General features: G+C 35.0%; 1 protein-coding gene across 1 annotated transcript in view; it reads right to left on the bottom strand.

The window, feature by feature from the left end:
• The window catches only part of PTCHD1 (patched domain containing 1), a 69483-nt gene that overhangs the window by 32310 nt on the left and 13508 nt on the right, over positions 1-23665 (bottom strand). The window lies entirely within an intron of this gene.

Raw genomic sequence — 23665 nt, 5'->3', positions numbered from 1 at the left:
TTAAATGAAAAAAGTTCTAATTAATGCTCTGATATAATATCAGACGACTTGTAATAATAAAAGCATGCATTAAACACTAGTGTGATTCCTACATGTACTTTATTCATAACTCAATTAGGTTTTGATTTATAGAAATGGTATATCTACTTCCACTTTCAATTTCTTCCTTGAATAAAAAGAGTCTAGTGAGCTACAGTGCTTCATTTTCAAATGACTGGCTAAAAGTGCAAAGGACTTCTGTAGATCAGTCCCTTACAGGCAATTTACAGATAACCAGAATGGCTAAATGATCATATCATCAGCTTAAATCATTTTAGATCATAAAGGTAATGAAATGTTCACCTTGTTGCTAGTACAATTCACAGTCTGTTTTTAATGTCTGGGCATGTGAAAGGAGGCCATAGAAATAATAGCTTTAATGTTACTAAGCATCAGGGAACATTGGCATCATTCAAAAATCATGTTAGTGATGATGTATCTAATGTTCAAGCAAACTTTCAGTGTCAAAGATTTCCCTGGGCACCAGAATCAAGTTATACACATAGCCTCATTGATATAGAATTGAAAGGGACCTTTAGGGTTATTTAGCCCAATTCATTTTGCAAATGGATAAACTGAGTCCTGGAGAGGCTATTATGCCCTCTCCCCACCTCTCACTCCCCTCTCAATCCCAATAGTATGTAAGCTCCTTAAGGTCAGAAATGATTTTGTTTTTGTCTTTGTATTGTCAGTGCTTAGTATGCTTGGCACATTACATGCACTTAAAACATGCCAACTGAATTGAATAGCCAAAGATCAAACATGGAGTAAGTCATATAAGCCAAAACAAAAATTCAGGTATTCTACCTTCATATCTAAGGCACATCCTACTGTAGTATGCACGATGGCTTTAAGGTTGCTGATAGCCTTAATTTCTGAATTTAAATTCTCACAGTTCTACTTCTAAACTATTTCAAACTCATACTACTTGATTCATTGATTACAGATAGGATGAAATTGCAAAGAAAAAGATGGTACTTGGTCTGTGCTTATCAAGGCACTACTAATTAAACTTCTCTCAGAATTGATCAAGCAGTTAACTCAAGCAAACTATAAATTTGAGTCCTTTTTACTGGTTTGTTTAAAGAAATTTCCAGTTGTTTTGGTGCAAAATTAAATGAACAAGTATTTTTGGAGTGTATAAGGCATTGTGTTAGACATTATAAAGGAGGCAGAGATGTGATTTCTGCACATAAAAAGCTTGAAATATAGTACTTTGTAGAGTTTCAAATGGACTTTTTCATGAAATAATTTTTAAACCCACAATAAGATATGTGATTAACTGTTTAGAGTAAACAAAAGAAAGTCAAAATAAAAGTCTGGTTCATGCCATCTATAGTTAGACTAGTAAAACCAGCACCTAGAAATTCACTCTGATATGTCTTAAGTGGGTCAGTGCTATGAAAATGACTCTAAATTTTATGGACTTCCATTTTTGATATAATTATTTCACAGAACCACAGATTTCTAGTGGGAAGAGAACTCAGAAACCAACAAGTCCCATCTGTACTTGAATGATAATTTTCTCTACAACATAACCAAACATGTGGTCATCTAGCCTCTAGCTAAAGATGTCTATTATATGGAAACCTACCATCTCTTGGAGCTTTTGTATAGCTCTGTTAGGAAGTTCTTTCCACTGAGCCACAATCTGACTTTTTCCACCTCCCACAAATTATTCCTAATTCTGCCCTTTGGGACCATGCAGAACAAGCATAAGTATGTGGCCATCTTTAAATACTTAAGAACTAATGAGTTATCCCTGAAAGGGACCTTAGAAATCATCTTGTATTGCTTGCTCATTTTAAAGGGGAAGAATCTGAGTTTCACAAAAGTTAAGTCATTTTTCCAAGGGGTTACAAGTGCTGGAGGAAGTGTTTGGACTCATGTCCTCTGGCTCCAAATACAGTGCTGTTTCCACTGCAATAGGCTACTTAATGATTAAAGATCGTATCCTTTCTCCTCCCCACCCTACCAAGTCTTCTCTTTTCCAAGCTAAACATCTTATGTTCCATGGAAATTTAGTCTCATTCAGCCTTATCTCAAGGTCCTTCACCATCCTGGTTGCTTTCCACTGAATGTTTCCCAGCTTATCAATGTCCTACCTAAAATGTTTTAAACCAGTCTGAAAACAATACCCCAGATTTGGTATATCAGTTCCATTTTATCCTCAGTGTCCAGACCACAGTTTAAAAAAAAAAAAAGGGCACAGAAAGGTTTTTAATGCAAAATCTGCATGGTTGAAAATACTATAGTTGTTAATAATATTGGAGGCAGCTGGGTGGCTCAGAGAATTGAGAGCCAGGTCTAGAGATGATTGGTCCTGGGTTCAAATCTGGCATCAGACATGTCCCAGCTGTGAGACCCTGGGCAAGTCACTTAACCCCCATTGCCTAGCCCTTACTGCTCTTCTGTCTTGGAACTAATACCCAGTATTGATTCTAAGGTGGAAGGTAAGGGTTTAAAAATAATATCTTAGCATTCTATGTTCTATGACTTTTAGGCACAGGTTCCCATGCCTCATATAGCCTGGCTTAGCAATTTAGGAAAAAAATTTGCTTTTATGTATATCAGTGTGTGTGACATTTATCATCCTCATTCAAAATGCCCAGGAAGCAGAAGCTGCCAAAGTTTGTGGCAGTCTATATGAAACCTGGAGCTCGGGGTTTTAGTATCTATTTCTCCATGTCACTTGGCCCATGGACTCTAGGTTCCTGGGTCCATGAGAACTACACTAGCTTATTATTTTGGATTGAAATTCCACACTCCCCTAAATTTCACAGTGATGTGTCCTCCTTACCCTTCTTCAGAATGAACTAGGAGACTATTTCTTACAGAAGTCTAACCATATGCTAAATTTTTGTTTGGATGCTTTTGGATTAGCAATGAGCAAAATGTCTTAAATGTTTTTAAGCTGTGAAAGTATATTTATATCTACTCTTCTGCAACTCAGAAAAATGACTGGGTGGATTTTCATTAAAAATAAACACACACACACACACACAATCCCTTCCAAAATATAAAAGGTTATTTTGGGGGCAAGGAATAATAAAAGCAAATTTAAAGACAAAAGACACCTTTGGTGTTAAGTGAAGAATTCTGGAGATGGAAAAAAGGATGTGATTGACAGCACAAGTATAAATATTCCGTGTGGTCTTTGTCACTATAAATAGTACAATAAGATGATAAGCCATAGGTTTGAAATCCATTTTAGTATGAGGACATTTTTCATTAATCCTCTGAGGACTAATCCCTTCATAAGGAAGTCCTATACTTAGTGAGATACATATCATGGATATATACTGATAAATAGATTAGCTGTGATTTACAGAACCACACTCTTGGGAAAAATGATCAGTACTTTAACTTTACTGCCATGAGTCCATGCCAATTTGTAGAAGTATACGGAATAAATGGGAATGGCAGACCTTACACTAAAGTCTGTGAAAAAGGTCTTTACCATCTTAGAAAATGCAGCTCTTCTGAATTTCCAATAGAGTTGGGCATATCAGATGTCCATGTTATTGAGTGTCAGAGAAAGCAGTCTTAGAAGGGCTGGTTTCTTAGGCCCCCTGGCAAGGGAGGTAAAGATGGGCAAATTTATCTGCAGTAGCTACAGCTTTATTATAGAAGAAGATGGAATGATATGACAAAAAAGACATGAAAAAGAGAAGGCTAATGAAAAACCCTGAGTTTCTTGAAAAGGACCAGCTGTGTTTGAGAACCATGTTATGATTTAGTTGCTTAAAAAGTGTTTACTTTGCACATATAGTGAACTCTTACGTACACTAATATAGTAGAGAAGGAGCATATGAACTCCAAAAATAAATTGTGTTTGGTTGTAGGAAGGCAATTAATAATGTATTTCCTTTAGTTAGGAAGAGAATTCTAATGAGCATTTCTTGAGCCAAAGAGTGGCCTTGAAGCATGCTTATTGGTAAGAGAAAAGAACCTAAGAGGAAAAAAAATCCCTCCAAAATTAAGCCATTGTTGTGGATAATTCATTCAGTAGATGAACTGTTTTCCATAAAGGACACTGAACTCAGTTAAAGAAGAAGTCCTTGAATTCTCTTGCTGAACTCTGTTTATACAAACTCTGTTTATACAAAAAGAAGAAAAACAGAGAAAACTTTATAAAGAACGATAGGTCACAAAAATATTTTAGAAAAACGTAAGTTAAATATGCAAGAAAATTGTATTGTGTTTTTCCTTTAATAGTAGAAAAAAAGAAACAAATGGTGAACATCTATTCCCTGCTGTGATTCTAAAAGGTCACAACTAAAGTGAGAGGCAGAATGATACAGTGGAAAGACTATCAGAGGATATGGATTCTAATTTTGGCTTCATTACTTACTATTGGGTGACATTGGAGAAGCTACTTTTGTCTTTGGCTCTCAGTTTCCTCATCTCTAAGATGGTGGTGTTTGGGGTTATATGACCTCTATGTTCTCTTCTACCTCTGATTCTATAATTCTATCATCTAGGCCTTAATTTTTTCACCTGTAAAAAAACAAAATACCTACAGAGTTGAAAAATATAGTACCCAGAGTCTCTCTCTGATCTATTATTTAATGACTTTATAGTCTTGATCCTTGATAAAGAATCAGTATGCCAAGGGATCATGCTGTTCAGTCATTTTTCAGTCATGTCTGACTCTCTATGACTCCACTTGAGATTATTAAGGCACAGAAACTGGAGGGGTTTGTCATGTCTTTTCTGGCTCATTTTGCAGATGAGGAAACTGAGGTAAACAAGGTTAAATGACTTGCTCAGGGTCTCATAGCTAGTGTCTAAGACTGGGTTTGAACTCACAAAGATGAGTCTTCTTCACTCCAGGCCTGACACTTGATCTACTCACCATCTAGCTGCCAAGGGATCATAAGATCATAGAATTAGGGCTGAAACAGATGTTTCAGGTCATTGAATCAAATTTCCTCATTTTATGAGTGAGGAAACTGAGATCCAGGAGAGGTAAAGGGATTTGCCTAACAAATAATGGTGAATAGTAGAGCTGGGATTCAAACCTGGGTCTTTTAACTTCAAAATCCAGGGCTTATTCTGCCACATCCTGATGCCTCCCAATGAGCATTCAATCTAGACTTTCATAACTGCAAAATAGTACATTTGTTCAATATTTATTCAATAAGCAAATATTATAATGATTATATGCTTAGCACTATATCAAGAGATAAGGAGTCAAGAATATGATTTCATATTCTCCTGACTTCAGGGAGCTTATAATTTGGTCTGGAAGATGACATATGCATATACCAAACAATGGCAGAAGAAGAGGGAAGAAACACAAATAAGACTGCATCATGCTTATTATATGTGTATACATACATACACATATATGTGCTATAAAACTGTAGGATTCAAAACTTAGAAATAGGTGGAGATTGTCATTCTTTAAGCAGTGTCCTATAGTTTCAAAAGCACTTCTTAAAGATTAAACAAACATTTTACTATTACCATTTTGATTTTAGTATTACCATTTATTTATATATAAGTATACATATATACTTATATAACACAGAGATAGAAGGAAAATAGTGATAGAAGTAAGACTTTTATAACATCCTTGTTCTGAGTTGATATTACTAGATCTAAGATAATTTTCCTTCATCATGAATACATATGAGACTAGTGCCAAAATTTGGTTATTTATACTTGCATTGTAAAATGCAAAAGTTGGACTATAATTGGGGTTCTTACCATTTAATGTGTCAGCAACCCCTTTTGTAATTTGGTAAAGCCTATGGATCCTTTCTCAGAATAATGTTTTAAAATGAATAATATAAGATATCTAGGATTATAAAGGAAACTGATCATATTGAAATAGGCATAAAATGTTTTTCCCATTCATGTTGGACCCCAGGTTAAGAATTCCTCATCTTAAAGATATCTTCCAGCACTATAATCCCATGAATAATAGAAAATGACTATGCATAACAAGATTTCTATATATCTATTTGATGTACACTTGTTTATCTACTTTTGATTAAAAAAAAGGTACTAAATCTATTGCTTTTTGAAAGGCAGAAAGAGGTAGCATAGGTCAGTGTGATTGACTAGAAAAACAAAAGAGGAAAAAGTCATCATTTTCTGAAGCATTTCACCTTTTGGGAAGCCAAATACTGGTTCTTAATAAAGAAACTCCCCCCCCCCCCCGCCCCCCAAATCTTCCCTTCTGTCACAAAAGCTGAAACAAAGCCAGGATAGAGGGAGTTAATACAGTATGTGGCTACTCTTCACTACAGGTTAGATTCTAATTTCCTCTCCATCTCCCTGGCACACAGAGATCTTCCTTTGAAAACAACAGGAGTCTCATGCATAGGAGAGATAGGAAGAAGTTAGTTCATTCTCTCAGCTATATGACATAAACGGCTATTTTCTGTGCATTCTGCATATCTCCTCTAACATTTTTCAGCTTTCATTTTCCCAAATAAGATTTTTCCCATTTTAATTTTAAAAGGAAAGACAATGAGTAGTTTCCATTCTAATTTTAATTATTTGCTTTTCATTCCCAAATATCCCTCTTGAAGAGACACCTAATCTAAACATTTTAAGTGCTTTCAAGGGATGCTTATGTTTAATGACAGAAAGAAAGAGAAGCTGTTAGCTTTTGCTGAGTTAAAACTAGATTTTTATAAATAAAGCAAATAATTTTGTACCAACAGGCACACAGTTGTTGAGCATTCAATATTAACTTGCATGACATTTGCAAACCATCACAAGGGAAAACACTTTAAGCTGGAAGGGTTGTCTTACTAAACTTAACAAAGTATAATAAATTCTCTCTGTTATGATCTGCCTTTACATGATACCACTTTCTCCCACTCTCTTTCCTTTTCTTTTAATAGAAGTGCATTACATCAAGCCTCTAATACTCACAAGTCAGGGAATGCTTCCATGATTCATTTCTAGTGCAGCCAAAAAGCAAGTTAGTCATGCCTTACTTAATAGGTGAATAAAAATATAATGCCTTCTTTAAACATTATATTTTCACATTATAATAAACTAAATTTGGGATGAAGTCAATTAAGGGAGTAACTATCAAGTTTTTTCTTGATGTATCTGCTCCCTATGCCTCTGACTTAACTTTAGCAAAAACAACAACAAAAAATGACTATACTGATTAGTGCTGTGGAAATAATGAAGTTTTGGAAGGGAGGATCAAGCTCATTTGATCTGTGATCCCTTGCATAAGTTAAAAAAAAAGAAAGAAAGAAAAGCAAGTCCAGTCTCAAATGGCAGAATTTGATTGAAGATGATGATGTTAAGAGGCAGGAAAAACCACTACCACACTCTAATTTTCCAATCAATCTTAGTTTGACTTTGAATCCCTGGCTGAAGAAACAGCAACTTTGGACTTGAAGGGAGCAAATTTGAGAAGAAAATAAAAGTCATGGATTGAAAGTAAATATGGAACCCTAATACTTTTTTTTTGGTTATATGAGAATGAATAGTTTAAAGGCAAAAGGAAACTAGTTGAGTGACAAGAAAAAGAATGTGCTTCTTTCAAGTAAGTAAGAACACATCTGACCTGGTCTGGTAGCTATGGTTGTTGTTGGGGCAGCTAGGTGGTACAATGGATAGAGCATTGGGCATGGAGTCAGGAAGACTCATTTTCCTGAGTTCAAGTCTGACCTCAGTCACTTATTACCTGTGTGATCCTGGGCAAGTTACTTACTCCTGTTTGCCTCAGTTTCCTTGTTTGTAAAATGAGATTGTATAATTTGTAAATTTTGTAAAATGTGTAAAAGGAAGGAGAAGGAAATGTATCTCCACTCCAGTTTCTTTGCCAAGAAAACAGAGTTGGATACAACTGAACATCATCAACAACAACAATAACAAAGAAAAGAAACTTACAAACCTAAAGTCATTGGCCAAATGTATTATTTTTAAGTTCATACAATTCTAAATTTATCTCCAGGATCAGAGTTAAGTCTTTTGTTGCTGAAGGCTTATGAATGATATATCTTACCTGATGTCTTTAAAAAGGTAAGCAGCTGATTTTGATGAAACTGACAGAGCATCAAATGGAGAAATGTCATTATTGGGCTTGGAAAATGCTGAAGATATGGCCAGCACAGATAGATGCTGTACTGGAAATTTATTAGGAAACATGCAAACAACTATGCTAGAGACTGGAAAATTGCTGATAAATTGACATTCAAAAATAATGCTTACAGAGGCATTGAGAAATAAAGCTATGGTGAGGGCATATTTCTCTTTGAAGTGAAAACTTTTAAAAAGAGTCAGTGAAGACACCTTGAACCTAAATAGATTTCCTGATCTTTCCTTAAACATATCCTTTATTTCAAGGGTGTTTTTAGTGATGTTGATTCCTGGATGATTATAATAACCTTATGGTTGGTTATTCTGCTTCAAATTTCTCCCCATTCCAGTCCATTATCCACTAAATTGACCTTCTTAAAGCAGAGGCCTGACCATATCAGTCTGATTCTCAAAACTCCAGAGGCCCTATTAACTCTAGATACAATACATCCCCTTCTTTGATATTTAAAGCCCTTCATCCTTTCCCCCTTTCTGACTTTTTCAGTCTTCTTATACCTTTTCTCTTCCAAATACCCTGCGATCTAGTGAGGTTGGCCTCCTTTGCTCTTCCAACTCTGGGCATTTTTACCATCTGTATCCCATGTCTGAATTTCTGTTTCCCCTCTTTTCTATCTACTAGCTTTGATGGCTTTCTTTAAGTTCCAGCTAAATTCCCATCTTTTAAAAAAAAGTCTTTCCCTCTTAATTCTAATGCCTTCCCTCTGTTGATTATCCCCATTCCATCCTTCATACATCTTGTTTGTACATGGTTATTTACATGTTTCCTCCTTCATTAGATTCTGAGATACTGTTCTTACTTTTCCTTATATCTCCAGAGTTTAGAATAGTGTCTTGAACACAGGTGCTTAATAAATTCTTTTGGGCTTGACCTAATACTAATAGAAATATAAAAATAACTGCTGAGGGCCCAAGAGATAACCTGAATGGCAGTACCATTTGGTGCTCACAACACATATTGGAATGCAACAAATCTTTTATTGTGCATTATGTTGGATATATACTTAAAATTTAGATTTGAGGTAGGGTAATTCCCATCAGCAAGGTCATACAACCTTTACAAAGAAGCTTGGGGAAATTCCTACTACAGGCCACTTATTTGGTTATGTTGGACTACTTAAAAAAATTCAGTGTTATTGGAGATGATCTTTTTGGATTGGATAAATGGGAGGGATGTATCTGGAAATGAAGGTGTTATAAATATAAAATATAAAATTTTTGGAAATGTTTGCTCTACTGAATTGTTGACATCAGGGAAGGAAGCATTCATCATCCATTAGCTTGGAAATGACTAACTCAGAATCTAAGCATTGGAAGGGACTTCAAAGGTCTAGTTTGACCTGTATCATCTGAACAAGAATCACTCAACAGCAATGCCCAGTCCCAATATGATTATCCAGCCTTTACTTGAAGATTACCAGTGAGGTAATTACCCACTACCTGCCATAGCAACCCATTCCACTTTGGGACTTTTTTGGGCTTCTTTTGGTATCCTCAAGGCTTAGCACAATGTCTGGTACAAAGTAGATGCATAATAAATGTCTATCAACTAGTGGCTGATTGAATATTTGTTAAATTCTATTATTCCAATTATTAAGTTCTTGAAGTTCTAATTTTTTTCAAAGTTCTGTTAAGAAGTTTTTCCTGACAACAAACCTACCCCTACCTCCATAACTTTTCAGGCTTACTAAGTCAGCCTTCTGGGACAAAAATAGAACAAGTCTACCATACTTTCCACTTGATAACTCCTCAAATATTGGAAGAGAGCCATAAAATTCCTCTAAGCTTTTTTTCCCCCTTAGGCTAAATCATCCCAATTCACTCAGCCAGTTCTCATATGGCATCTTTCACTATTGTGACCACTTTTCTCTTTGCTCTCCAGCTTAGTGTCCTTCCTGAAATGTGAATCCTGATATATTCTAACCAATGCACAAGACAGCACAACTATTACTTCCTGGTTTGGGATACTATGCCTGTTTTAATATAACCTCAACTGAATTAATTTTCTTCTCTTTTTTTAAAAAAAACCTTTCCCTTCCCTCTTGGAATCAGTACTGTATATTGGTTCCAAGGCAGAAGAGTGGTAAGGGCTAGGCAATGGGGGTTAAGTGGCTTGCCCAGGATCACACAGCTGGGAAGTGTCTGAGACCTCCTGTCTCTAGACCTGGCTCTCAATCTACTAAGCTACCCAGCTGCCCCCTGAATGACTTTTCTTAAATAACATAGCACATAATTGACTCCAACTGGGCACACAGTCCACTAAAAAACTCAAATTTTTCTTCAGAGGTGCTATTTCTCCCCCATCTTGCATGTTTGATTTTTTGAAACCAAATATAACTTTACCTTTATCTCTATTATATTTCATCTTACTAGATATAATTCAATGGTCTAGCTTGACATAATCTTTCTAGATCCTATCATCTAACATATTACTTAGTTATTCTTATTTTGGGCCATTGGGAAATTTGACAATTATATCATCTATTTAGTAAAAGGTCAAGGACAACTTCCTAGTATACGCTACTAAAGATAGCTTTAGTTGACATACTTCCATTATGACTACTCTTTGGATATAGTAATTAAACTAGTCCTGAATCCACCCAATCATTACAATATCAACATATTCCATATATAGCATTCCCTTAATTTACCTTTGTGTGTATATACAGACAAAGAAACAAACACAGACAGACACACGCACACACACAGACCTGTTAATTCATTGCTGTAGGAGTTTTCAGTAGGAAACTATCAATATCAATTTAAAACTGCTCTGCAACTTTAAGTTCTTAGCTGGGCTTAGAGTTAGATATTAAGATATTAAGCAACTTGCTCAGGATCAGAGAATCAGCATATGTCAGAGGTGAGATTCTTTCAGCCTCTAAAGCTGGCTCTGTATTCACTATTTCATTTTACTTCTGACAATATGTGAATCCTGCTAAAAAATGAAATGTTTAGTCTATCATGGCATCTTTAATATATCATTTTATCTCTTGCTGATCACCATTTATTTTTCCCAAAAGTTCATTAACCATTAAAAAAATAATATGTCATAGAATTTTGCCAGGCTAGTTGTCTCTTTCCTGAACTCCTTAATCTATTCCCCTTTTTGTCCAAGTAGTTTGTAATATATTTCAATGATAATATAGCAATCATTTTTGCCTCTTATCTTTGACCCAAAGCTTTCCACATGTGTCCCTCTTTGGTTTTTGGATAGTTTTACATAAGTATATTTTCTTCAAATATACTACTACTAGGAATTCTTCCTGTTAATTATTTATTAACCCTAAAAATTTAAGAATACAATTTCAACAACATTTTAATCATGAGTCCCATCCTGCCAAATATCAGTGATTTCCAAGAAGTCAAATTTCCTTTCTTGCATTCAGATCTCTAGTTAAGCTTGCTAAATATTCATATTTTATAATCTGTAGAAATACATATTATATATGTATGTATACATACATTATTTATGAGATATCTGAGATTTTATTACTAGATCCTATATTTTTCCTATTTTGTAGCTGATATTATCTTTGGGATTTGAATTTGTAGATATATATGGGCATTTTTTTAAAGATCTTTTTGATCAAAACCAGAGGACTCTAGGCAAATATAGCTTTATTATTTTCATGTTTGTTGTAAAAGCCCATCATTTTTTTAAACTGTGGTCCTTAATCTTATTTTCTGATGCCACCTTATTAACAAGTGGTTTATTTTCCATGTCTGTTTATTTCTTCCAAAGATCTTGCCTTAAAGTGTAAGCAGCAATGAAACAATGAAACAGGTCTTCAGTTTCTTTCCTGGGACTGCATCAACCCTGGCCACATTTCCTAAATTTCTTCTGGCAGTGTCATGTGTTTTCATATAAATCATCAAAAGAAAATAGTGTCCATGAAGTTTGTTAAGTTTTGTTGTTGTTAAGTCTTAAGAAGCTCTCCATCATATTTTAGATACATGACTAACAACATATTTTTCTAATGTTAATGGCCAGTCAACAAATAGCTGTCTTAGAACCCATGTAGCTGTGGGTAAAAGATCACAAATATATTTATCTTTTTTTTTTACTAATCTTTATTGGATACTCTGTTTCCTGATGATGATGACTATGGAGTCACAACATCATTACTTGTAGTGCAAGCAGTTATTTTTCTTCTCTTTTCTTTTTGAAAAGAATCTTCTATCTATTATGTAGGCCCTCATGTTCAGTTGCCTTTGAGCTTGGTGGAGTGGAAAAACATTGGCTTTGGAGAACCTTGATTCAAATCCCATCAATGACACTTGCTAACTTTGTCGCACTGAGTCATGACTTCCTCAACTATAAAATGGGGAGTTTGTGTTCAATGATCCCTTCTATTTCTAGGTCTAGAATTTCATTTTGTTTTACATCCTTTTATTCTCTTAACAGTTTGACAGTAATCAGAATTCCATTCTATTCCTTCAGATGCTCTGCCTTATATGCTTTACCTGGAAGACCCCCCCCCCCCAACACTTTATTCTTTCTGGTAACATGGAGGAAGGAAGGGTCTTTGTTGAGCAAGACCAGTCTGTACTTTAAACATAGATAACAATATTGCTCTGTTACAGAAAGATCAACCTTGCTCACACTCTAAGCAAGCCATTGCTTATTTATCCCTACTTTCCAAACTTGGGGAAAGCAAGATCCTTTGTTCTTTGTTATTCTTGCTAATCATGCTGAGAAATGTTTTAAAGACTTTCTCATGCAATTTTAGATATGTGAAAATGGGACAAAATAAATTCATGTGTTCAGCTATTTGCATATGCAAGCTAAATATTTAATAATTATGAAACAAATATTTATGAAGTAAGCAAAATATTAAAACATTTTTTCATGAGCTATTTCATAAAATTTTGTGTGAATAAATTAGGCAAATGTGTAATGGAGACTGGGCTTGAGAGCAATGAAAATGATCACTTATAAGAGAATGAAATATAAAAAGCTCTTCTTGACAGTTATTCTGATTGATGAAAGATGAAAGAGGAACCTTACAAGTTTGAATATTTCATATAAATCAGAAAAGAACTTAGTGTATGTGTCATCAACTAGTACATGTTTGAAGTCAGCATTATTTACTAGTACTCCTACCTTCTAGGCTCCTCAGTAGCTCTTTTCAGCCTTTCAGTAAACATTTATTAAGCACCTTCTGTGTGCAGAGCAACATAATAGGTAGTATCATTAGATTTGGGGCTGGAAAGGATCTTATAGATCATAATGTTTAGAGATGTGACTTACGGTATAGTAGGTAAAGCACTAATAAAAAATAACATAGTTTTATATCATATTTCTTTTAGAAAGTTACAAAATGAAATGCTTTATGAGATCTAGGAAGGAAAGTAGTTACCATCTAAAGGATTAAAAAAAGGTCATAGAAAATGTGACATGAATGAAACCTAAAGGAAGGTCAGGATTAAATGAGCAAAGAGGTAGAGGAAGAACATTCCAGGCTAAGAAAAGAAAGTGGATACAGACTATAGATCAAGAACTTCCAGGGGGCAGAAAAAAAGACCAATTTAGAGAAAACACAGAATTTGTGAAGGGTAATACCAAATGAAATATGAACAGTAGGATGTCATTAGATTGTGTGGGGCCTCAATTAAAGAAAAGGTTCTGAATTTTACTTGGAAAATAGGATAACCACAAAAGATTTTTGAGCAGAGGACCTACATTAAGAGATATAAACATTAAAAAAAACTTCTGGAAGTAGTATAAAGGACAGATTGGAGCAGAGAATATGTAAAAGAAGAAAGATCTGCCATCAGGTTATGCAATAGATCATGTTGGAGTTGAATGAAGCCACATGTAGGAATTGTGGCAGTGGGAATAAGTAGGAAGTGAAGAGTACAAGAAATGTTGTAGAAGTGGAGCCAATAAGATTTAGTTGCCAATTGAATATGAGAGGGAAGTGGAAAGGAATTTATATAGTGGCTTTACAAATATCATTTCATTTGGTCTTCACAACTCTAAAAGGTAGGTGCTTTTATTTCCATTTTAGATTTGAGAAAACTGAGGCACATTTTATATCTATAAAATAGTTTTCCCATGGTCACAGAGGTTGAATTTGAATCAAGATCTTTCTGGTTCTAGGCTCAATTCTCTATCCACCAGACCTCTTAGCAATCTAGAGGTAAGCAGTCAAAAGAGGCAAGAGTCAAAGATGTCTGGTCAGTGATTATCTCTTTCACAGTTCACAAGAAATTTCAGAAAGTTCCACTCTTCCCTGCCTACCCCATCAGTATAGAGTATTCTAGCTCAAAAGACTATATAATTTTAAAATATGCTAATTTCTAGGATACAGCAATAAATTACCCAGAACTTTGAGACCTAAAGGAAAATTGTTGAAAAATGAAACAACCTTTGTTATTTTCTAGTAGTCTGCTCTAAATTTAATTTTACCCATCCCTTATAAAAGAGAAATATTTTAATATAGATGTAACATTGTTTCATATATATCGCAGAATCACAGAATTTTAGCATGGAAAGAAATTCAAGAATTCCATTGCCTCCTGTACCAACCTAATCTTGGAGAATTCTAATTGTTAGAAATGTTTTCTTGATACAAAGGCTAAATTTTCATCTTTGCCATTTCAACCGTCATTCATTCAACCATTTGTTCAGGCAAGCATTTGTCAGAATCCTACCCACTTTTCCTTGTTCTGTCCTTTGGAATGAAGATGACAAGTTTAACAATCCTTCTTCCAAATGGAACACAGCAAATACTGGAAGATAGTTGTTAAGTATTCTTGAAATCTTTTGTTCTTTAGACTAAACATCTTTTGTTTCTACAACTATTCCTCCCGTGGAATGAACTTGATGCCTTTTATCATCCTTGTCTCTGGATATATCCTAGCTTACTAAAGGTCTCTAAAATGTGTAACCCAGAACTGAATATGATGGTTTTATGTGTTCTTACCTGACTTGAGAACAGGAGGATAATCACCTTTTTCCTGAACCTTATGACTGCCTCTCTTGTAAAGTCCATGATTACCATTAATTATTTTGGCTATCATATCACACGGTTGTCTTAGAGCATCCAAAAAAGCCTTAGATCTTGCATCTTTATAGATCATCTGGAGAGGTTACAGATTCTAACTATATATATGAACTCAAGTATATTCATGAAAGGAATTAAATAATTCCTAATAACTCATCCTCTTTAATACCAAATATAGCCCCTCCATTGGAAAATAACAGAATTCATAAATATTAAATGTCTCAGGATCACTTGAGCATTCATGAGACTGAACCTCTGGAAATATAATAACATTTTTTCCTGAAAGAAAACAGTTCATGCTACAAAATGCTTATATTTCATAAAAATGTTTACTAAAAAGTTATTTGTAAAACCTGCTTTTAAATTAAATATTTAGAATTTACAAGGGGATATTATTATTTAAGAATCCTATCAGTAATGCCTTTGTACAGTGAATATCAACAAAAATTGAAATTATGGAAAAGTGGAAATATCCATCCATCTTAAAATAAGGCATGCCTATTTAAAGGGATCTGATTAAAAGCAGTAAAGGGGAAAAAACAATTCATAGTTATCTATTGTGAAGAAAAGAAATATTCTAGTAAAACAGTGCAGGAAAAAGGAGATTTCATTTGAGTAGTACAGAGCTAAAATGTCTTAGCAGAAAGCAACAAAAACACTAAATTTATCTAATATTGAAAGCAGCATTATGCAACAAATACTGCAATATCTCACTCAATCATAGTCTGAAGCATATAAAACAATCAATAATAGGAAATGTGACTCAATGAGTAGGACCAGTTCCATTATGAATAACTGGAAACAATGGAGAAGGCTGATATATGAATGAAATAGCATATTTTTGTGGTTACAAATAGCACAAAATGCAAATTTTCCACCCCATCAAAACACATGGCTGGAGAGAATAATAATATATTTTTGGAACTGGGCATTTGGCGAGTTTAGTCAGAATTAGGTGAAGGAGGAGAGGTAATGAAGAGTTCAGGTCCCCATTTTTCCCCAACAACAACAACAAAAAAAGTACTAGTTGAACGCTTTGCTTTTGTTCCTTATTTCAGCTACTGTTGTGGAACAACATTATTGTATACCCAGAGACACTATGAATATCCTCTATTTTTCTTTATACATATATTTATATATATATGTATGCAATGGATTTTGCTCTGTCATTTTGACAATCTACAACTTGACTGTTCTCATTGGACAGAGGGAAACATGAATGGGTTGGTCTAATTGGGAGAGTAAAGATACAAATTAGGAAAAGAGATCCACGTTATTTTAAAAAAAATGGAAGGGGCAGCTGGATGGCTCAGTGGACTGAGAGACAGACCTAGAGATTGGAGATCCTGGGTTCAAGTCTGGTCTCAGACACTACCCAGCTGTGTGAGCCTGGGCAAGTCATTTAACCCCCATTTCCTAGCTCTTACTGCTCGTCTGCCTTTAAACCAATATAGAGTATTGATTCTAAGATGGGAAGTGAGTTTGTTGTTTTTTTTTTTGAAGAACATGTCAGCAAGTGTAAATTGACTTTATCATTTGTAATTCAGAATTTTTCTGCTGCTAATCTTATCCCTTTAAGGTGAAAGACTGATGAGAGTTCTCTAGGCTCTTCCACAAACTATACTTGGGAAAATTGTCCTTTCATTTGCTCATTACTATTGGTAGAACCTGATTCATTATTTGTAGAGCTGCCACTTCATCTTAGAAGTTACAAGAAAAAGAGATATAAAATATCCCTCTCATGTTTCATGCCAAGTTATTCTGTTGCTATTCCCTTATTTCCTACAACTATGCTGTTCTGTAGGATTCAGTCCATTACACAAACATGCTTTACTCTTTACAGTTGATGAGGAAATGGACCTATTGTACCTTTATGACATCTTATCTGCCTGTCCTCAGTACAACTGCTTCATTTAAGTTGACAGATGGCTGCTACCTGTGAATCTGGCTTCTGGAAATGTCCCTACCAGCATAGCTGTGTCACAGTAAAGGTCACTTCTATACCGGCAGACAACTTTCTTTAATATCCACAAAGTCTCAGAGGATGAGATTGATGAAAAATTTCAAGCATCTATATATAATAGTAATGGCAGGTCAGGTCAAATCAACAAACATAATAAATAAATACTTAATATGAGTCAGGCATTGTGTTAAGTGCTGGGAATAGAGTAAAAGCAAAAATAAAGACAGTCTCTTCTCTCAAAGAGCTTCCAACCTAATGGGGGGAGCCAATACATAAAATAGAGCTGAAAAGCAGTGGAATTGGGGAGAGAAGTCCAGAGATACAGAAATGGATCTGGGAGAGGAGAGCAGTGAGCATGGAATGAAGGAACTCATCAATCGGAGGAAGAAGTTCAAGGTGGAGGAATTTCCTAGAGTGGGAAGGCCTTAAGAAAGAGGCATCTTCCAGGGGGGAAAAGCTTTTGTGACATGGTGGGGAAGTCCAGAGACTCAGGAGTGGAGTTAGGCAAGGATGGAGTGTGAGTATGGCTGGTCCAGGCACTTTCTAAAAATGGAAGTTCTGGGAAGAATTAATCTACTGGAGAATAGGGTTGTAGAGAAGGGATTATCCAGGATGCAAAAATAAAGAGTCAGAAAAGGAGTGGAGTGAGCATAGCTGGGTTAGGTACTTCAGGTCATGAGAAAGACTGGGTTTTGCCACTATTCGTAGCCCTTTAGTTTTGTTTGAAGTCACTTGCAATAGTATCCTGAAATATTTATTTTTTCTTAATCTGGCTAAAAAAATATGTGAACTTTTTGGCTCATGTTACATGATACTAGGATGCTATCCAGGTAGTAGAACTTAGTGACAAATTCTACATTGTACCATTAATGAAATGGGTTGCCTGAATGTGCCTGGTCTGGGTTTTATTTTACCTCAGTAATGCTTAGGTTTTGTAGTTAGACCATTGTTAACTTTGTTGGTCTTTGATATTTCACTTTTTTTAAAAGTACCTTTCCAGAGCATAGTTAGTCATACAAATGCAGAAACTCCTGGATGATTGCTTCAATCGTTTTTTAATAATGCTTAAAGCCTTTTGAATTAAAAGAATATCCTGGAGGCCCTAATACAGTCTATCACCAGCTTCCAGATTTCTTTCTGTGTTTTCAAACAAGACTATTACAGAAAAAGTCAGCCTTATTACTTAACACTGAATTCTGTTCTACTGTTGAGAGAATGGGTCAGATCTGGTATCAGTAACTGTGACATAATTAATCATCTATCATCATGGAGTAATACTGAAATCTCATGAACTTTTCCAGACATTCACATTTGGTGATAGATTTCAGGTAGCATTGATAGTAGCAAATCTTGCAAAGTAAACCATCTAGAAGTGCTTGTTGATTTTCCAAGTCTGTTGTGTTCCACAGCTCATGATTGATAATCCACAAGGTGACCTTAACCTCTAATTCTAGGCATGAGATGAACTCCTTACAATGCTAATAGCCCAGTCTGAAGTTCAATGCATGTTGTCTGAAAGGAAAGACCAGGAAGATGCCATTATCATTGCTCCAGTTATCTCTCTTACCTTTTTGACATACTGTTACCATTGATAGCGCCTTCTTTAAAAATGAATGACTTTTGCTGAGGAAAAAGCTTATCTAGTGCACCTAATCATTTACACCCTTTCCTTTCTCCCCACTTTTCCCCTTGGAAACCTCAACAAATGTGTTATCGGATCTGGGTCTCAAAATTTTTCCTTTGGTTATAAATAACAGAGGTGTTTCAAAATTGGAATGAAGCCCATATCTTCATATTTTTTTGAGAGTTCATCCTTGAAGGTTGTCAGTGTAAAAATGCTTGCTGAAATGTTAAGTGTCAGTTCCACAAAAATCCTTAGTTTATGATGATGTATTTTTTAATTATATAGATTCTCTGTGTTTTGGCATTAAAAATCATTTTACTTCTCTCTACTTTCATTTCCTCAAAAACAAAATGAAGAAGTTTGACTAGATGATCTCTAAAGTCCTAGCTCCAACATCCTATAGGCAATAGCTCTTTCTTTTCTTTTTTTAAACTACAGTTTCATTGGCAAAGGAATGATCACCAAAGCAGATCAGTATTTCACTTGTTACTATAGGCTTAGAGAGTTGCTATCATTGGTAACAGTATGTCAAAAAGGTAAGCGAGATAACTGGAGCAATGATAATGGCATCTTCCTGGTCTTTCCTTTTCAGACAACATGCGTTGAACTTCAGACTGGGCTATTAGCATTGTAAGGAGTTCATCTCATGCCTAGAATTAGAGGTTAAGGTCACCTTGTGGATTATCAATCATCAGTTTATGCATGGTAATACTTGTGGCATGTATCAGAGGCAGATCTCTTACCTTCTTCTGTCTTAGTAGACAGATTCCAAGTAGGCAGACAATTCTAAGACAGAAGAGTGACAAGCTTTAAGCAATCAGGCTTAAGTGACTTGACCAGGTCTTGGTCTAGAAAGTATTGGAGGCCGAATTTGAACCCAGGTCCTCCCATCTCTAGGCCTGGTGCTTTATCTACTGTGCTACCTAGCTGCCCTAATGAAGACATTTCTGATTCCAAGGCTGACTCTATATTCTTTATACACTGTTCTAATTCTCATGATTCAGTAAATGTATTGAAAAATTCCTAACTGTGATAGTTTTTAGGATGTTAATTATTGCTGCTCCTATTTTACCTGTCAAGATTCTATAGTTTCCTTCACTCCTTGTTCTTTCCATTCTTGTTTAGCCTATGTCATCTGTTTAACTTGTAGGGTCCTCCAAATATTCATTAGTGCCTCTTGGTAATTAATGCACTTTTAGTAAAATTATTCTGCTTACAAAAATGGCTGTGAAGTACTATTTCTCTAAAGAGGGACCATCTCTCAGTAAGAAATTGTAATTGACACCCTTTCCTTTGAGCCATTCTTCATATGAATCCTCAATGGAACAATTGTGATTTCCTATCAAAAAAGCTTGTATTGCTAAGTACATTATTATTTCTAGTTGGTTAGTTTGGTTGCTGTCACATAGCACTGTTGTTCTATGACATGATGTGATATGATAGGGATAGTCCACTCTGTTCTTGTATAAAAGAAGAATTTCCTTTTGTTATTACTACAAAGATTAAATCCACAAGATTTGAGAGTCTATTCCTCATTTTATGTCAAGTAGATGTTTATTTAGGGTCAAATTCCTGAAACTTAGGAATTGAGGATTTAAAAATTCTCATCCTTACTTGTTGGTATTTCTAAATAGAATGGGTGGGTGAGAATGTTTTGTTCCAATGACCACCAGGTAGGCAGCTGAAGCAGATGCTTAGACCTTGGTTAGACATTGAGGATGCCAAGGTCATTTGCTGTATCTTGGGCCATCATCAGTCATCCCTGACTTTTGTCTTCAAGTTGAACTTTGATGGCTCTGGAAGAGAGGCAGACAACTTTGTGCAACTTTGTCTCACTTAAATTCAATTTAGGATATCATCCCATGATATCATAGACCTCTTTGAAAATGAAAGACAAACAGTCTTGATACTGTGTGAAGGAAATTAGGGGATCTTGATTGGGAAAGCCAGCAATTAAGGTGCATGACAACAAGGCAGAGGGAATGTACCCTGGGCAGCCCTAGAAAAGGAGGAAGGGCAACAGTTGATCCATGGGCATGACCTATGAGAATGAGTGGGCTGGGGGAGATTTAAAATAGCCCAGGTGCACTAAGACGGGGCTCTTTCTGGACTTCCACAATAGAGAATAAGATGGCCTTGCTCCTGCTGTGGTAAGAATATATGGGTCCTAGCCAGCCAAATGTAGAAATGATCCTAATCAGATTAATCTTTCCTTAAGGGAAATATATCTATACTTCTCTACTCCCCTCTCTCTGTCTCTCTGTCTCTCATCTCTCCCTCTCTTGTTTTATTAATAAATACATATAACTCTGGGAAGACCTCTTTTTTATTCCTAACAATATTGAGAATGTTTCTGCATAGAGCTTCCTATAGCACAGCCAAGAACCAATATTCCAGGTCACTTATAGGACTAACAAAATCCAGCTTTTTCTTTAGGAGACTGAATAGAATGTTTTGGGAAGTGCAACACAAACTTATATAGCACTGTTGTCATCAACAAAATGCATTCCAACCTAACTGCAAGTAATTTCTTTCTCCTTGGCTTCTCAGAAATGAACCTCACTCTCTGGAATTCCCTTTAACTGACAGTTATAAAATGAGAGTTGATTAAATACATGTATTAGGTCTCAAGGACACAGAACAGCTGACCGATCAGAACATCAGAATATATCAGTAAAGGTAATTTTTCAAATCTACATGTGCCAATATATTTGCCAAAATGAAAAGACTGCAGCAATTTTTAAAAATTGCCAACACTTTGTAGCCCATATATAGAAAATATACAACAGACAGATATTTACTTATGGAGGCCTGGAAGGAAGAGGGACCTAAAGAAAAAAAGAGAAACGTTTTCCTCTTGGGTCTTATTTGCTCCCCTTTCTCATTCCAATTTGTAGCAAAGAGTATGAGAACCAATAACCACCCTATAGATAATACATTTCATTATAAAATAATATAAAATAAGAAGGCTAAGCTCTCATATTATCCATGTGTAAGCAACATTTTTAGCAGATAATATGCTACATATAGCAAATAAAACAGCAGAAAATTGAAATCTGGGAGCATATGAGGCTGATAGCCTGTACTGATCAATAAATCAACCTACTAATCTTTATTAAGCATTTATAATATTTTAAGCAGTGGGGATACAAATGTAAAAATGAAGCAGTTCCTGACTTAAAGGAGTTAATATCTTAATTCTGTAAAAATTATTTTCAATGTTTATGAAGTATTTATGTACAATTTTATGTGATGCAAGATATATTTTGTAATTATATTTTAGGAATTTTTGAATACTGCAATAAACCAAAAGTTCCTAAAGTTCAAGGAACTACAGAAAATTTAAATACTGTGCTGAATTGGAAAGATTTATACAGTGCTTTGAATATAGTCCATCTACTTCATGAAAGAAGTTTCCATAAATGGCAACTCTCCATTGGGAAATCCCACATTCATCAATAATGAAATGGAACTTGAAATAGTAAGCAGGGACAATCTAACTAGCTTTGTAGATTTTGGTGGGACATAAAGTGAAAGACAGTTCATCAGCCATTTTCCCCATACACTACTGAGGAATTCTCAGTAAACCTTAAATTGAATCTGAGGGCTTATCAGCAGTTAGAGCAGGCTACAAAGGTCTGGCACTTCTGGCTCCTTTGCCCTGACATGAAGGAGTGAACAAGCATTTCCATTCTGTATCTGTTGTGGCTTCTAGATAGATTTCAAAGAAAAGTCCAGGCAGGAGTGAATTAAATCTTAAATCTAGTGGCAGAAGGAAGATGATACACTGCCCTGTGGTCAGCAGAACAGATGGGGTATTCAAGATAATATAGAAGTGATAATAATAACAAAACCAAAGAATGTTACCCACATCCTTAATTCTATACTTCTAGAGGATGTTTTTATAAGCTACAAATATTTCAAAATTTAAGACTACATTGGAGGGTTTTTGGGCAGATAACTAGAAAACTGATTTCCCCCTAATGTTCTCCCCATCATTTGTTTAATTATTTTTGCTTCAATCAGATATCTAGCAGGCACCCAGACTCAGAAAAAGTGAACTGACATATTTTAGTTAGGTAACATAATCTAGCTATGAGAGATACCTCATCAGGAATGTTCAATTGTTGTTTTTTTTCAAAATATTATCTTGGTTATGGCTCTTTCTTCAGCAGAAGTATGACTTAATTTGATCTGTATTGATACCTATTTATTATCTGCCTTGGAAAATTAGCCCATTTTATTTTTACAATATCTACACACAAAAAATTTTCTGTATACTAAATGAAAATTTTTTCTGTTTCAGATTAAGCCCCTTTACTTGAACCAGTTTTTTTTTTCCCTCAGAGAAAATAAATAAAATCTATTCATGGATCCTTTGTATTATTTTCCCATAAGGCTGAAGCACTTTTAAACTTACTTCTTACCCTATTTTCTTCATGGAAAAATCATATAATCAGTAGGCTGGCAGAGACTTTGAGGAGCCACTTCTTCAAGACTTTTATTTAGACCAGCCTATGCCTAATATTATTCAATGATAAGACTCCATCATCCTCTTCTGAGAAGGCTTCTAAGTACTAAGAAATCCACAAATTCTGGGAAATTCTTATTTATCTTTAAGATGTACCTTTCTGAAATCATAGATTTAAAAAATTCTATTCAAAGTGTTAAAAAAACCAAAAACCAAAAATACAGCTGGTCAGAGACCTAGTGAATTATATCTTTATTTACTTAATGAATGGCAAATCATATTGAACATTTTTATCTTTAGTGTAAAACAATATGAATTCCAATGATCTCTTAAAAAATAAAAATAATCTTCATTCAATATTTTTGATTTGAGCATTTTTTTTTCTTTTTGAGTTTCAGTTTGGGGAGGAAAGAAAATGAGACAAGAAACATCAGGGAAACACCAAGACCTTATCTTAGTAATGCTTTGTGACAGCA

Source organism: Monodelphis domestica, chromosome 4, assembly GCF_027887165.1.
Source record: "Monodelphis domestica isolate mMonDom1 chromosome 4, mMonDom1.pri, whole genome shotgun sequence".
Lineage (NCBI taxonomy): Eukaryota > Metazoa > Chordata > Mammalia > Didelphimorphia > Didelphidae > Monodelphis > Monodelphis domestica.
The sequence above is the reverse complement of the archived record's forward strand: the minus strand, read 5'-3'. Positions and strand labels throughout refer to the sequence as shown.